Below are 13,215 nucleotides of genomic sequence, written 5' to 3'. Positions count from 1 at the left end.
GGGGGGTCATATAAATTATTCTCCTGGTTCAGCTAACTTCATATTACTGCAGTTCTTAGGAGTTTTTTCAGGTTTCTCTCAAAGCAACCACTAAGTCATGGTACAGTAATCCCTCATTCATATACCACTGTTTATCAACATTCCCCAGTTGATCTATCTATATATTTATGTGCATTTATGTGTATGTATATATACATATATGTATGTGTGTGTATCATTTATTCTTAGCATGACATACATCAATCACATCTCGGCAGAAGAGCTTGTGGTCAAGTAGATGCATGACAACACAAATGAAGGGAAACACAGTAGTCACCAGCCCGTGCCCCCCATTCAGATCTCTATCATGGTATTCTTTTTTTTTTTTTAAACAACTCTCATTTCAAGCTGTCCCTTAAACATAATTAACATTAGCATATCTCAATTAACAAACCATCCCTTTTATGATTAGACATTTTGGTCACTATTACTTAATTTTCCGCAGAGGGTCATTCAGCTCAAATACATATGGAAAGTACCGACTTCATTAAGATAATACTTTTTTTGGTTTTTTTTTTTTGCTTATTGTATGCAGGTTTTATTCCTAGTCATAGAGTCAAAACAAGGATTTAAATCAATATATAATAGAACAATTACCATCAATCTTTACCTTTGGCTTCTTCTGGACTTTTAGATTCATCTTCCTGAGTTCAAATCTGGCCTCAGACACTAGCTAAGTAATCCTGGACAAGCCACTTAACCCTGTATAGCTCAATTTCTTATCTGTAAAGGAAATGGCGAACTATACTAGTATCTTTGCCAAGAAAACCCCAAAGGGACTCATGAAGAGCTGGACACAGCTGGAATGACTCAATAACAAACTACAAACAAAACCCCAAAACAAAATTTCCATCTGCAACAACATTAAGATAATACTTTAAAACCAGATGAGCCTTGAAGGTGCTGAATTCACTATATTTTTTTTGCAGGAAACATGTACTTTAAAGTCTGCCCTCCCTCACTATCCTTATCTTATTATTCCTTTCTCCTGGATTGACCGGAAACTTAGGCTACAGGTTACTGATTCTAACAACAATATTAATAGCCAAACCTCCCACCCGTACCCCCAAATCCTCACTGGGGCTGTCTGAATGAGCTAAGATGAATTAGAAAATAAATTAGATTCAGTATCTGAATAAAATCACAATACATACATCTCCAAGCATCAATTCACTTTTCTTTTATGGGAAAAGTTTCACATAAGGTAGGGTTTGGTTTACTCAACTCTTTTTTTTCTTCATAGTTTTGTTTGAAGCTTTTTATTTTCAAAACATGCAAGGATAACTTTGCACCATCGATCCTTGAAAGACCTTGTGTTCCAATTTCTCCTCCTCCTCCCCACCCCTTCCTTTAGGTGGCAAGTAATCCAATATATTCAACATTTTTTTTTTTTTTTTTTTTTGTGCACAGTATTTCCCATCCAGGTATCTGTGCAGATATACTCCAAAGAATGTAAGTGCCATGGTTTCCATGTTTTGTTACGAAAATAAAAGGGATGAAGTTTAGAATCGAGCTACCTGGCCCCTTGTTTGGGTGTCTCCTCCCGTTTCAAAATATCACCACCCCTTAACGTCCTGCATCTTCTCACATCAAAGATGTGTTGGCCACAATACCTTCAAGCGTCGGGCCCATCATGTTGGCTGGCCTTTCCCCCTCCTTAAAGCCGGCTTTCTTGGGCAGTCATGGCTGCTCCGCTTCCCACCAGGAGCCCCTTTCCTCTGAAGGCAGAGGGAGTCTTTGCCCTTTAAGTCCTCACTTGCTGAAGCTGGTGACGGCTGGGCTTCTGCTGGATGCTGGGAGCAGATCTGTCGCCCAGAAGAGCTCCACAAATGTTCATTGAACAATGTCAGGCCCGGGATTGGATGCTCAGGACACACGGACAGAGAATTCCATTCAGGAAATAGTAAGTGCCATGTGCCAGTCTCTGTGCTGGGTGCTGGGAGTGCAGAAAGGCAAGGATTCCCTGCCTTCAGGGAGCTTACAGTCGAGTGGGGGAAGCAGCATCCAAACAAATACAAGTGAGCGAGAATCAATAAGAAATCAATTAGATCAATAAGAAATAATTCAGGGCTTCCTAGAGGAAAGGCTTCCTGTAAAAAGCCAGATTTTAGTTGGGAGGGAAAGGAGCCAGAAATCTGGGGTTGGAGTACAGGGGGCAGAGCCCAGGAAAATTGTTTCCCACTCATCGTGCATTCTAATGGGGAGACAAGTCCTTATAGACGTGTAGCCTTCAATGCTGTGATTTAGCTTTTGTTTTCAAAGAGGGTAAAGGACCTCGGGGAGGGGTAATGTTGGACCTGCAGGTAGACTGGATTTAAGGGGGGCAGGATTGCCCACAGTCATCAGCCTCTTTCCCGAATCGTGGAAGTGGGATAACAACCAGGATGAGAGCTGGGTGAAGGTGGAGGAGCAGCCTCGAATTCGAGCCTCACACCGGAGAATCCCCCTACACCCAGAACTTTCCTGCAAAGTCAGACACAAACATAGCGAGCCCTTCCACACTGGGGCTTTCCCCATCTCTGTTCCACTATATCACAGGCTGGTGCAGCAAATCAATGGGATGGAACACTGGCCCCGGAGTCAGGAGGGTCTGAGTTCAAAGGTAGCCTCAGATACTTGACATTTAATGCTGGCCAGGTCGTCACTTAACCCCAGTTCCTCACAACAGAAAAAGAAGAAATTCGAGGGGAATTTTTCATGTCATAGATGACACAAAGACCAGCAGATGACATAGGAAAAGTTTAGAAACTTAGAAATGATATATAACTATATATATTTGTTTATATAATTTTGTTCCAATATTTAGTGTTTCATAAAGCGACATTTCTGTTAGGGTTATTCTAGTTTTCAGGGAGTGTACCACTTTCTTTTCTAACTACTTTCTCCTTCCATTCTTTTCCTCCAGATTTTTGGTTTCTAAATACCTATTTATTCTTCCAGATCCCAGAGTTCCTAAGGAAAATCCTTTTTGTTTTCCTGAGGTTAAAGAGTTACTCTCTCCTTGGGGGGATTACTCGCCATTCCAGCTTTAATCCCCGCCACGGGGCTTTGTGACAGGTCCAGGGTCTGCCCCATCCACCTTTAAGGGGGTGGTTTGTCTCCCTCTGGGGTCCCCGGGCTCTTGTGATAACCACCGAGTTCTACCGAGTTGGATCATCTTCCTTGTTTGGAGTCCGGAGCTCCTTTTCCTATTTTCCTCAATGAGCCCAGTTATTCTTGCCACCAGTTCCTGCCTTGCTCCTGGGCCATGATAGCCCTTCCTCTCTACCTCCCTGGCTTCCCCCTCGGTTCTCACGAGTTGCTCCACACAGACAGGGTCATTCCCCAGATCTTGCCGTCCCCCTCAAGTGTTCCACTTCCATGTCCACAACCTCGGAAATGCATTCGTCTTCCTCTTTATCATTCCTACATCGCTTCATCCTCACCGTGGCCTCCAATCCTTCCATCCCTCACTTCTTTCCTGGGCCATCTGGACACGAGGTTCTAGGACTGGACCGCCTCTCTTCCCTCCCCCATCTCACAGCACTAAGTCAGTCCAACTCTAGACTATCCCCCTCCCTTTTTCTCCTTTGTGCTAATCCCACAGAACCGTCATAAATCACAAAAACTGGTTGACCGAATCCCCTACCAATTTGGGTTTCATAACCTCACCTGGGCCCTCCCAGCAACAGGGCAATCCTTATGCCTCCATAATGAATTTGATTCTCTGCTTACTAGTGTCTCTTCTAAACTTCTCATTCCTTCCCAAGCTTTCCATTGAATTCCATGTCATGTTTCTTTTTTAATAGTATTTTATTTTTTCAAATACATGCAAAGGTAGTTTTCAACATTCACCTTTGCAAAACATTGGGTTTCACATTTATCTCCCTCTCTCTCCCCTTCCCTCTTCCCAAGAGGAGATTGGATTAAACATGTCTCATGTCATATATAGTTGAAAAAATTGAAGATGTCTTTCTTTCTGTCCCTCCCTTTGTTCTCTCTCACATAAAGAAGTTCTTCTCTTGCCCAGGCAAATGCTTCCCCAGGGATCCTGGATCCTACTAGAGCTTTCCTTCCCTAGAAGATGGCCATCATTGCCACTCACATATTTTTAATCTCTTGTAATCCTTGTGCTTTCTGCCCACTGCAAAGAAGCCATGTCTTCCCCCACTTTAGAAAGTACTCTCGCAAATTAATATGGCAGAAACTAGGCACTGACCCACACTTAACACCGTACACCAAGATAAGGTCAAAATGGGTTCATGACCTAGGCATAAAGAATGAGATTATAAGTAAATTGGAAGAGCATAGGATAGTTTATCTCTCAGACCTGTGGAAGAGGGAGGAATTTATGACCAAAGAAGAACTAGAGATCACTATTGACCACAACATAGAAAATTTTGATTATATCAAATTGAAAAGTTTTTGTACAAACAAAACGAATGCAGACAAGATTAGAAGGGAAGCAATAAACTGGGAAAACATTTTTACAGTCAAAGGTTCTGATAAAGGCCTCATTTCCAAAATATTAGAGAACTGACCCTAATTTATAAGAAATCAAGCCATTCTCCAATTGATAAATGGTCAAAGGATATGAACAGACAATTCTCAGATGAAGAAATTGAAACTATTTCTAGCCATACGGAAAGATGCTTCAAGTCATTATTAATCAGAGAAATGCAAATTAAAACAACTCTGAGATACCACTACACACCTGTCAGATTGGCTAGAATGAGAGGGAAAGATAATGTGGAATGTTGGAGGGGATGTGGGAAAACAGGGACACTGATACATTGTTGGTGGAATTGTGAACACATCCAGCCATTCTGGAGAGTAATTTGGAACTATGCTCAAAAAGCTATCAAACTGTGCATACCCTTTGATCCAGCAGTGTTTCTACTGGGCTTATACCCCAAAGAGACACTAAAGAAGGGAAAGGGACCTGTATGTGCCAAAATGTTTGTAGCAGCCCTGTTTGTAGTGGCCAGAAACTGGAAAATAAATGGATGCCCATCAATTGGAGAATGGTTGAATAAATTGTGGTATATGAATGTTATGGAATATTATTGTTCTGTAAGGAATGACCAGCAGGATGAATACAGAGAGGACTGGCGAGATTTACATGAACTGATGCTGAGGGAAATGAGCAGGATCAGGAGATCATTATATACTTCAACAACAATACTATGTAATGATCAATTCTGATGGACCTGGCCATCTTCAGCAATGAGATGAACCAAATCTGTTCCAATGGAGCAGTAATGAACTGAACCAGCTACACCCAGCAAAAGAACTCTGGGAGATGACTAAGAACCATTATGTTGAATTCCCAATCCCTATACTTCTGCCCACCTGCATTTTGGATTTCCTTCACAGGCTAATTATACAATATTTCAGAGTCTGGTTCTTTTTTTACAGCAAAATAATGGTTTGGTCAAGTATACTTATTGTTTATCTAATTTATACTCTAATATATTTAACATCTACTGGTCATCCTGCCATCTAGGGGAGGGGGTGGGGGGAAGGAGGGGAAAAATTGGAACACAAGTTTGGCAATTGTCAATGCTGTAAAATTACCCATGCATATATCTTGTAAATAAAAAGCTATTAAAAAAACATATTCATGGATAATTAACCCTTGTAAAACCTTGTGTTCCAATTCCCCCCACCCCTGTTCTCCCACTCGTTCCCTAGTTGGCAATAGTCCAACAGATGTTAAACATGGTAAAAATATGTTAAATCCGATATATGTATAACATATTTATACAATTATCATGCTGCACAAGAAAAATCAAATCAAAGAAAAAAATGAGAAAGAAAATAAAAAATGAGCGAACAACAGCAAAAAGAGTGAAAATGGTATGTTGTGACCCACACTCAGTCCCCACAGTCTCTCTCTGGGGACAGCTGGCTCTCTCCATCACAACACCATTGGAACTGGCCTGAATCATATCATTGTTGAAGAGCCCCGTCCATCAGAATTAATGATCGTATAATTGCTATAATAATGATCTTCTGTTTCTATTCACTTCATTCAGCACCAATTCATGTATGTCTCTCTGGCCTCTCTGAGATCCTCCTTCTGGTCGTTTCTTATACAACAATAATATTCCATAACATTCATATACCAGCACTTATTCAGCCATTCCCCCACTCATGGGCATCCACTCAGTAGAACTTTTAAATAAAGTAAATCATTTTTACATTATTGCTATCACTTTAGAAACTCTTTTCTTGCTTCTGTTTACTTAATTTTGTGTCCGCTCATACAAGTCTTCCCAGGTTTTTTTGACACCATCCCCTCCATCATTTCTCACAGCCCAGTAATATTCCATCCCATTTCTATGCCAGTTTGTTTGGCCATGCCCAATTGATGGGCTCCCCGTTAGTTTCCAATTTTCTGCCACCACAAAAAAGGGGCTACTGCAAATATTTCTATGTGGGTCATTTCCCTCCTTCTTTGATCTCCTTGGGGCAGAAGAAGAGCCAAGATGATGAAGAAAAGGCAGGGTTCACCTGAACTGTCCAAAACCTGCCTTGTAAGAGTTATCTCGGCCTGTCTCAAAACAAATTCCGGGGCAGCAAAAGCCACAGATTTCCCAACAATTTGGGTTTGCAGGACAGTCCTATCACGCCGGGGTAAGAGAGAAGTCCATTGCAGACCCAGCAACCAGGCATCGGGTCTGGGGGGCAAGTGACTCAGTAGCAACTTCTAAGGCTCTCGGTCCACAGATGGTGAGAGAGGAGGACAGCCGGGCAGAAGGGGACGCCTTTGCTGGCTCCTCCGGGAGGATCCCGTGGCATTTCCCACACTTGGCCCAAGCCATGGTCCTGGCTGCAGCCCCGGGGCAAGGGGGAGAACTAGCATCCCCAGGGGAGTGGGGACCTTCTGCCCACACGGAAGCCCCTCAGCTGGTGTTTCCTCACGACCTTGAACTCTGCATAATGTAAAACTTACAGTTTCAAGACTTTCAAAACAGCACAGTAAGTTTCTAATCTTGGTGCAAATTTGGGTTTGTTCTCTACCTACAGATTGACATCACAACAGGAAGCCCTGATGATTAAGCCAAGAAGCCTCCAGGTTTCTCCATAGCAACGGAGGCTGAGCAAGTTTCTGAGCTCTCAGGATCGAGATGAGTGTGTCGGGCCTGTGTGGGATGAAGGGCTCAGTGAGAGCCCGAGCATCCTGGGGGCGACTCTGCTTAAAGCTGCTCCTGAAGGATGAGGACTCTTGCTTGTCCAGAAAAATAGGGGGCTGAGTTTGGCCTTCGCCTGGGGAATTATTCCCTCCCCCTTCCTCCCCCCCCCCTTCCTTTCTGTCTCTCCCTCCCTCTCTCTCTCTTCCTCCCTCGCCCTCCCCCCTCTATCTCTCTCTGTGTCTGTCTCTGTGTCTCTCTGTCTCTGTGTCCGTCTCTGTCTGTCTCTGTCTTGTCTTTCCTCCCTCTCTCTCTCTTCTTCTCTGTCTCTTTCCATCTCTGTTTCTGTCTCTATCTCTTTCCTTTTTCTTCCTGCAGTTCTCCCTTCAACCTTCCTGCAACTATTAAAAGACCCCAGATTAATAATGGAAGGTAAAATTGGGTGAGCACAGGCAGTAAAATTGAAAAAAAAAAAATGAGGAGGAAATTCTCCTATGTGCAAAGGTGTATTTATCTTGGGAATTTTGAAGGGGAAAACCAGGCTGAGCCATAAAAACTGGGATTAAAAAAACTTGCAAAATGTGAGCTTAGAAGGGCAGGGAAAATTAATGAAGTTTCATACCTAAAACAACTATCTGTTAATGTATTCTAATTCTGATGCTAAATTTTCTTCCCTACTAAGTGAAGACTTACTTCCATTGACTTGTTAATCAGATTTTCCTTGGGAGATAAAGTTTTAAAATGCAAAATAGCTCTGTATTCTCAGACTTAACAAGTCAAGGTTACAGAGATGAAGACAGACAAAATGCAAAGAAAATCTTTTTTCTGATTTGTAGAAATGTATGGCATTGGAGACTAAATGGGTAACATCTTTATTGTAAATCTATGAATTTTGGTCTGAATGTTTTTTATAACTGCTGAAATATGTTAGTGGGTTATTTTGTGAGGAACTTTGCAACTCTCTATGACCAATATTACAGATTACATGTAAATAGTGTTGAAGTCTAGATATGGGGGAACCTAAATGAGATTAGGGTTTGAGATCCAGTGGCAGGTTTGGGGCACAGGGAGTCAAACAAAGATCCCCTGCAACCCCCTTGGATTTGGCGCAAGGATACGGCGGTAAATGGGGTCTAGTAGCAGCGCGAGTCCCCAATAAAAGCATTTATTGGCCCGAGAGCTAGATTGATAAAAGAGGTTTATTATGGGGTTTGGAAGTAAGGAGATAGGTGAAGGTAGAGATAAGGAGGACAGAGGGTCCAGTGGACAGAGGGTCCTCACATGGCTAATATGTTTGGAATCTCTGCAAAGAGGGGGTCCCAGTGTCTCCCTTTTATAATGGGAGATTTAGCTCGAGGGGCTTTTGGGTGTAGCTCCAAAGCTGGCTCAGATCCCAATGGGACTGGGACAGGTCCGATTTTCTATTGGAATTCAAAGGGACCAAGATTTGTGAGTTAAAGGGTAATTTACATTATTAACTAGGAGGGGGTGGGAATCTAGAAAGGAATCTTTTCCACATTATTAGCACTTAAGATTTTTCTTTCCTTATCACTCTCTTTCTAGGAAGGTGAGAGATTCATAATTTTAATTTTACTGCTAAACAAACAAACAAACAAAACCCTTAAAGCAAAGAAAAAAGAAAAAAAAATGGATTGTAGTCTGCAGTCTTTAGGCCTTCTCAAGTGAAAATTGATTCTTAGGAGAATTATTTACCTTGCTACTGTATTTTCTTCTATGAATAATTCAACAGAATTTAATAGTTTCGGTAAAGTGGAAGTGCCCTCTGAAAGAAATTTAAATAGGGTTATGCAAATCACGATATAAAAGTTTGTACTTAATTAGTCCATGGTATAAGAAAATTTGTACAATATTAGATTGGGATGTGATTGTTCAAAAAAAAAAAAAATTGAAATGGATGGACTAAGGAAAAGTAGTGAGAGTAAGTGAAATGTTAAATAAGAAAGAGCATTTGAAAAGAAAGAGAAAGTTTTGAAGTTTGGAGTCTTTAATCAAAGTCTATTGAAAGACAATGGTTAAGCAAATTGAGATGGATGGGTTTTAAATTAAAAACAAATAAACAAACAAAAAAGTTGGAGTTTATTTGTCCTGGCAGTGTGAGTGAAAGATTGGAAGGATTTGGAAAGAGAGATTTGAGTTTTTGTTGTTGTTGTTGTTGTTTTAATCTCTTTTAGATTAGGACAAGAGAAACTTTCTATGCTTAAATGCCAGTTACCAATTTAGGATAGAAAATAGCACACTAAAATTTTGTTCCTGAAGGACAATCAGAAGGGTGTGTTCCAACCTTTAGAGCCTCATGGTACTCAGAGGAAAGATAAGAATTTGAGACTGCCATAAGTCTTTGAAATTGGACTGATTAAAACCAATGGGCTCTAAAATTTGGGGTATGGGTAGCTAATGGCTCTTGGAAAAATTGAGGTTTTAAATTATACCACTTGTGATAAAAATAGAGATTTGATTTGAATTTTACCTAAAAGTAAATTATAATATGGACATTCAAAGTGAGGTGTATTTTCCTGTTATGACAATTGATATTTGATCCTCTTTAGGGAGATTAGACCTTAATATGAAATACATTTGATACTTGGCATTAAGGTGGTATGCTAAAAAACTGTATGAACGAGAACTGAATGAGTAAGTGTAGTTGCTTCAGAATTGCTCTATACTGGTTTTTGAATGCAATTAATATAGAATATCAGATTGACAGATGGATGAAGTAATTTTCTGTGTAGGATGATTCAGAAGTACAACTGAATTGATGTTATTGGACTAGCAAAGTTTTGTTTGTTATTTAAATTCATAATATTGTCTATATTATTGTTAGGCTTCTAATTTTTCTTGTAGAGTGCTTTTTTAAAAAAAATTCTTGTATAAGAAATGCTGTTAATCATGTATTTTAACATGTATTGGAATAACTGCTGTCTAGGGGAAGAGGTGGGGGGAAGGAGGGGAAAATTTGGAACAGAAGATTTTACAAGGGTCAGTGCTGAAAAATTACCCATGCATATGTTTTGTAAATAAAAAAACTATAATTTTAAAAAAAGAAGAAAAAGAAAAAAAATCCTTATAATTTGAAAAATAATATCCAGAGGATGATGCAATGGTGTCATGAGAAAATTAGCTCTTCTTCTGATCAGAATACTGTGAAATCATGAATGTAAGCTACCAGTAGAGACTGTTTTCATTATGGTTACCCAAAAAAAAACCAACAACAACAAAAAACGGTCAAGTATTTAATTGGGTTAATTTTGTTTTCAAATTAATAATTATTTAGTGTTTGGAAAAAATATAATGATTAGATTGTTTTTACTAAGAACTAGAATACATACATAAGGCAGGCTTTCAAATGTATCTGTTAAGAAAAATGAGTTTAATTTTTACAGCTAAAGGTTCTGATAAAGACCTTATCTCCAAAATATATAGAGAATTGACTCTAATTTATAAGAAATCAAGCCATTCTCCAATTGATAAATGGTCAAAGAAGATGAACAGACAATTTTCAGTTGAAAAAATTAAAACTCCAAGGGAAAATCAGAAACGTTATGAGCAAAACTACAAAACACTTTCCACACAAATTAAGTCTGATCTAACCAACTGGAAAAATATTAAATGCTCTTGGATTGGGCGAGCAAATATAATAAAGATGACGCTACTACCTAAATTAATCTATTTATTTAGCGCTATACCAATCAGACTCCCAAAAAACTACTTTGAACTAGAAAAAAATAACAACAAAGTTCATATGGAAAAACAAAAGGTCAAGAATTTCAAGGGAATTAATGAAAAAAAAAAATCAAATGAAGGTGGCCTAGCTGTACCAGATCTAAAATTATATTATAAAGTAGCAGTTACTAAAACCATCTGGTATTGGCTAAGACATAGACTAGTTGATCAATGGAATAGGTTAGGTTCAAAGGACAAAACAGCCAATAACTTTAATAATATAGTGTTTGACAAACCCAAAGACCCCAGTTTTTGGGATAAGAACGCATTATTTGACAAAAATTGCTGGGAAAATTGGAAATTATTATGGCAGAAACTAGGCATTGACCTACACTTAACACCGTACACCAAGATAAGGTCAAAATGGGTTCATGACCTAGGCATAAAGAACGAGATTATAAATAAATTAGAAGAGCATAGGATAGTTTACCTCTCAGATCTGTGGAAGAGGGAGGAATTTATGATCAAAGAAGAACTAGAGATCACTATTGACCACAAAATAGAAAAATTTTGATTATATCAAATTGAAAAGTTTTTGTACAAACAAAACAAATGCAGACAAGATTAGAAGGGAAACAATTAACCGGGAAAACATTTTTACAATCAAAGGTTCTGATAAAGGCCTCATTTCCAAAATATATAGAGAATTGACTCTGATTGATAAGAAATCAAGCCATTCTACAATTGATAAATGGTCAAAGGATATGAACAGACAATTCTCAGACGAAGAAATTGAAACTATTTATAGACATATGAAAATATGCTCCAAATCATTATCAATCAGAGAAATGCAAATTAAGACAACTCTGAGATACCACTACACACCTGTCAGATTGGCTAGAATGACAGGGAAAGATAATGGGGAATGTTGGAGGGGATGTGGGAAAACAGGGACACTGATACGTTGTTGGTGGAATTGTGAACACATCCAGCCATTCTGGAGAGCAATTTGGAACTATGCTCAAAAAGTTATCAAACTGTGCATCCCCTTTGATCCAGCAGTGTTTCTACTGGGCTTATACCCCAAAGAGATACTAAAGAAGGGAAAGGGGCCTGTATGTGCAAAATGTTTGTGGCGGCCCTGTTTGTAGTGGCCAGAAGCTGGAAAATGAATGGATGCCCATCAACTGGAGAATGGCTGAATAAATTGTGGTATGTGAATGTTATGGAATATTATTGTTCTGTAAGGAATGACCAGTGGGATGAATTCAGAGAGGACTGGAGAGACTTACATGAACTGATGCTGAGGGAAATGAGCAGAACCAGGAGATCATTATATACCTCAACAATGGTACTGTTTGAGTATGTATTCTGATGGAAGTGGATCTCTACGATAAAGAGAGCCTTAATTGATCAAAGATGGACAGAAGCAGCTACACCCAGAGAAAGAACACTGGGAAATGAATATAAACTGCTTGCATTTTTGTTTTTCTTCCCGGTTATTTCTACCTTCTGAATCCAATTCTCTCTGTGCAACAAGAGAACTGTTTGGTTCTGCAAACATATATTGTATCTAGGATATACTGTAACCTATTCAACATATAAAGGACTGCTTGCCATCTAGGGGAGGGGGTGGAGGGAGGAAGGGGAGGGGGTGGAGGGAGGAAGGGGAAAAATCGGAACAGAAACGAGTGCAAGGGATAATGCTGTAAAAAATTACCCTGGCATGGGTTCTATCAATAAAAAGTTATTAAAAAAAAAAAAAAGAAAGAAAGAAAAAAAGAAAAAAATTAAAACTATTTCTAGTCATATGAAAAGGTGTTCCAAATCATTATTGATCAGAGAAATGCAAATTAAGACAACTCTGAGATATCATTATACACCTGTCAGATTGGCTAAGATGACAGGAAAAGATAATGCTGAATGTTGGAAGGGATGTGGGAAAACTGGGACACTGATACATTGTTGATGGAGTTGTGAATCCATCCAGCCATTCTGGAGAGCGATTTGGAATTATGCTCAAAAAGCTATCAAACTGTGCATCCCCTTTGATCCAGCAGTGTTACTACAGGGCTTATATCCCAAAGAGATTTTAAAGAAGGGGAAGGGATCTGTATGTGCACGAATGTCTGTGGCAGCCCTCTTTGTAGTGGCTAGAAACTGGGAACTGAGTGTATGTCCATCAACTGGAGAATGGCTGAATAAATTGTGGTATATGAATATTACGGAATATTATTGTTCTGTGAGAAATGACCAGCAGAATGAATACAGAGAAGCCTGGAGAGACTTACATGGACTGATGCAAGAAGACTATATGATGAACAATTCTGATGGAAGTGGTTCTCTTCAACAATGAGAAGATCCAATTCAGTTCCAATTG

The sequence above is a fragment of the Antechinus flavipes genome, chromosome 4, assembly GCF_016432865.1.
Source record: "Antechinus flavipes isolate AdamAnt ecotype Samford, QLD, Australia chromosome 4, AdamAnt_v2, whole genome shotgun sequence".
Lineage (NCBI taxonomy): Eukaryota > Metazoa > Chordata > Mammalia > Dasyuromorphia > Dasyuridae > Antechinus > Antechinus flavipes.
This window is presented reverse-complemented; position numbering follows the sequence as displayed.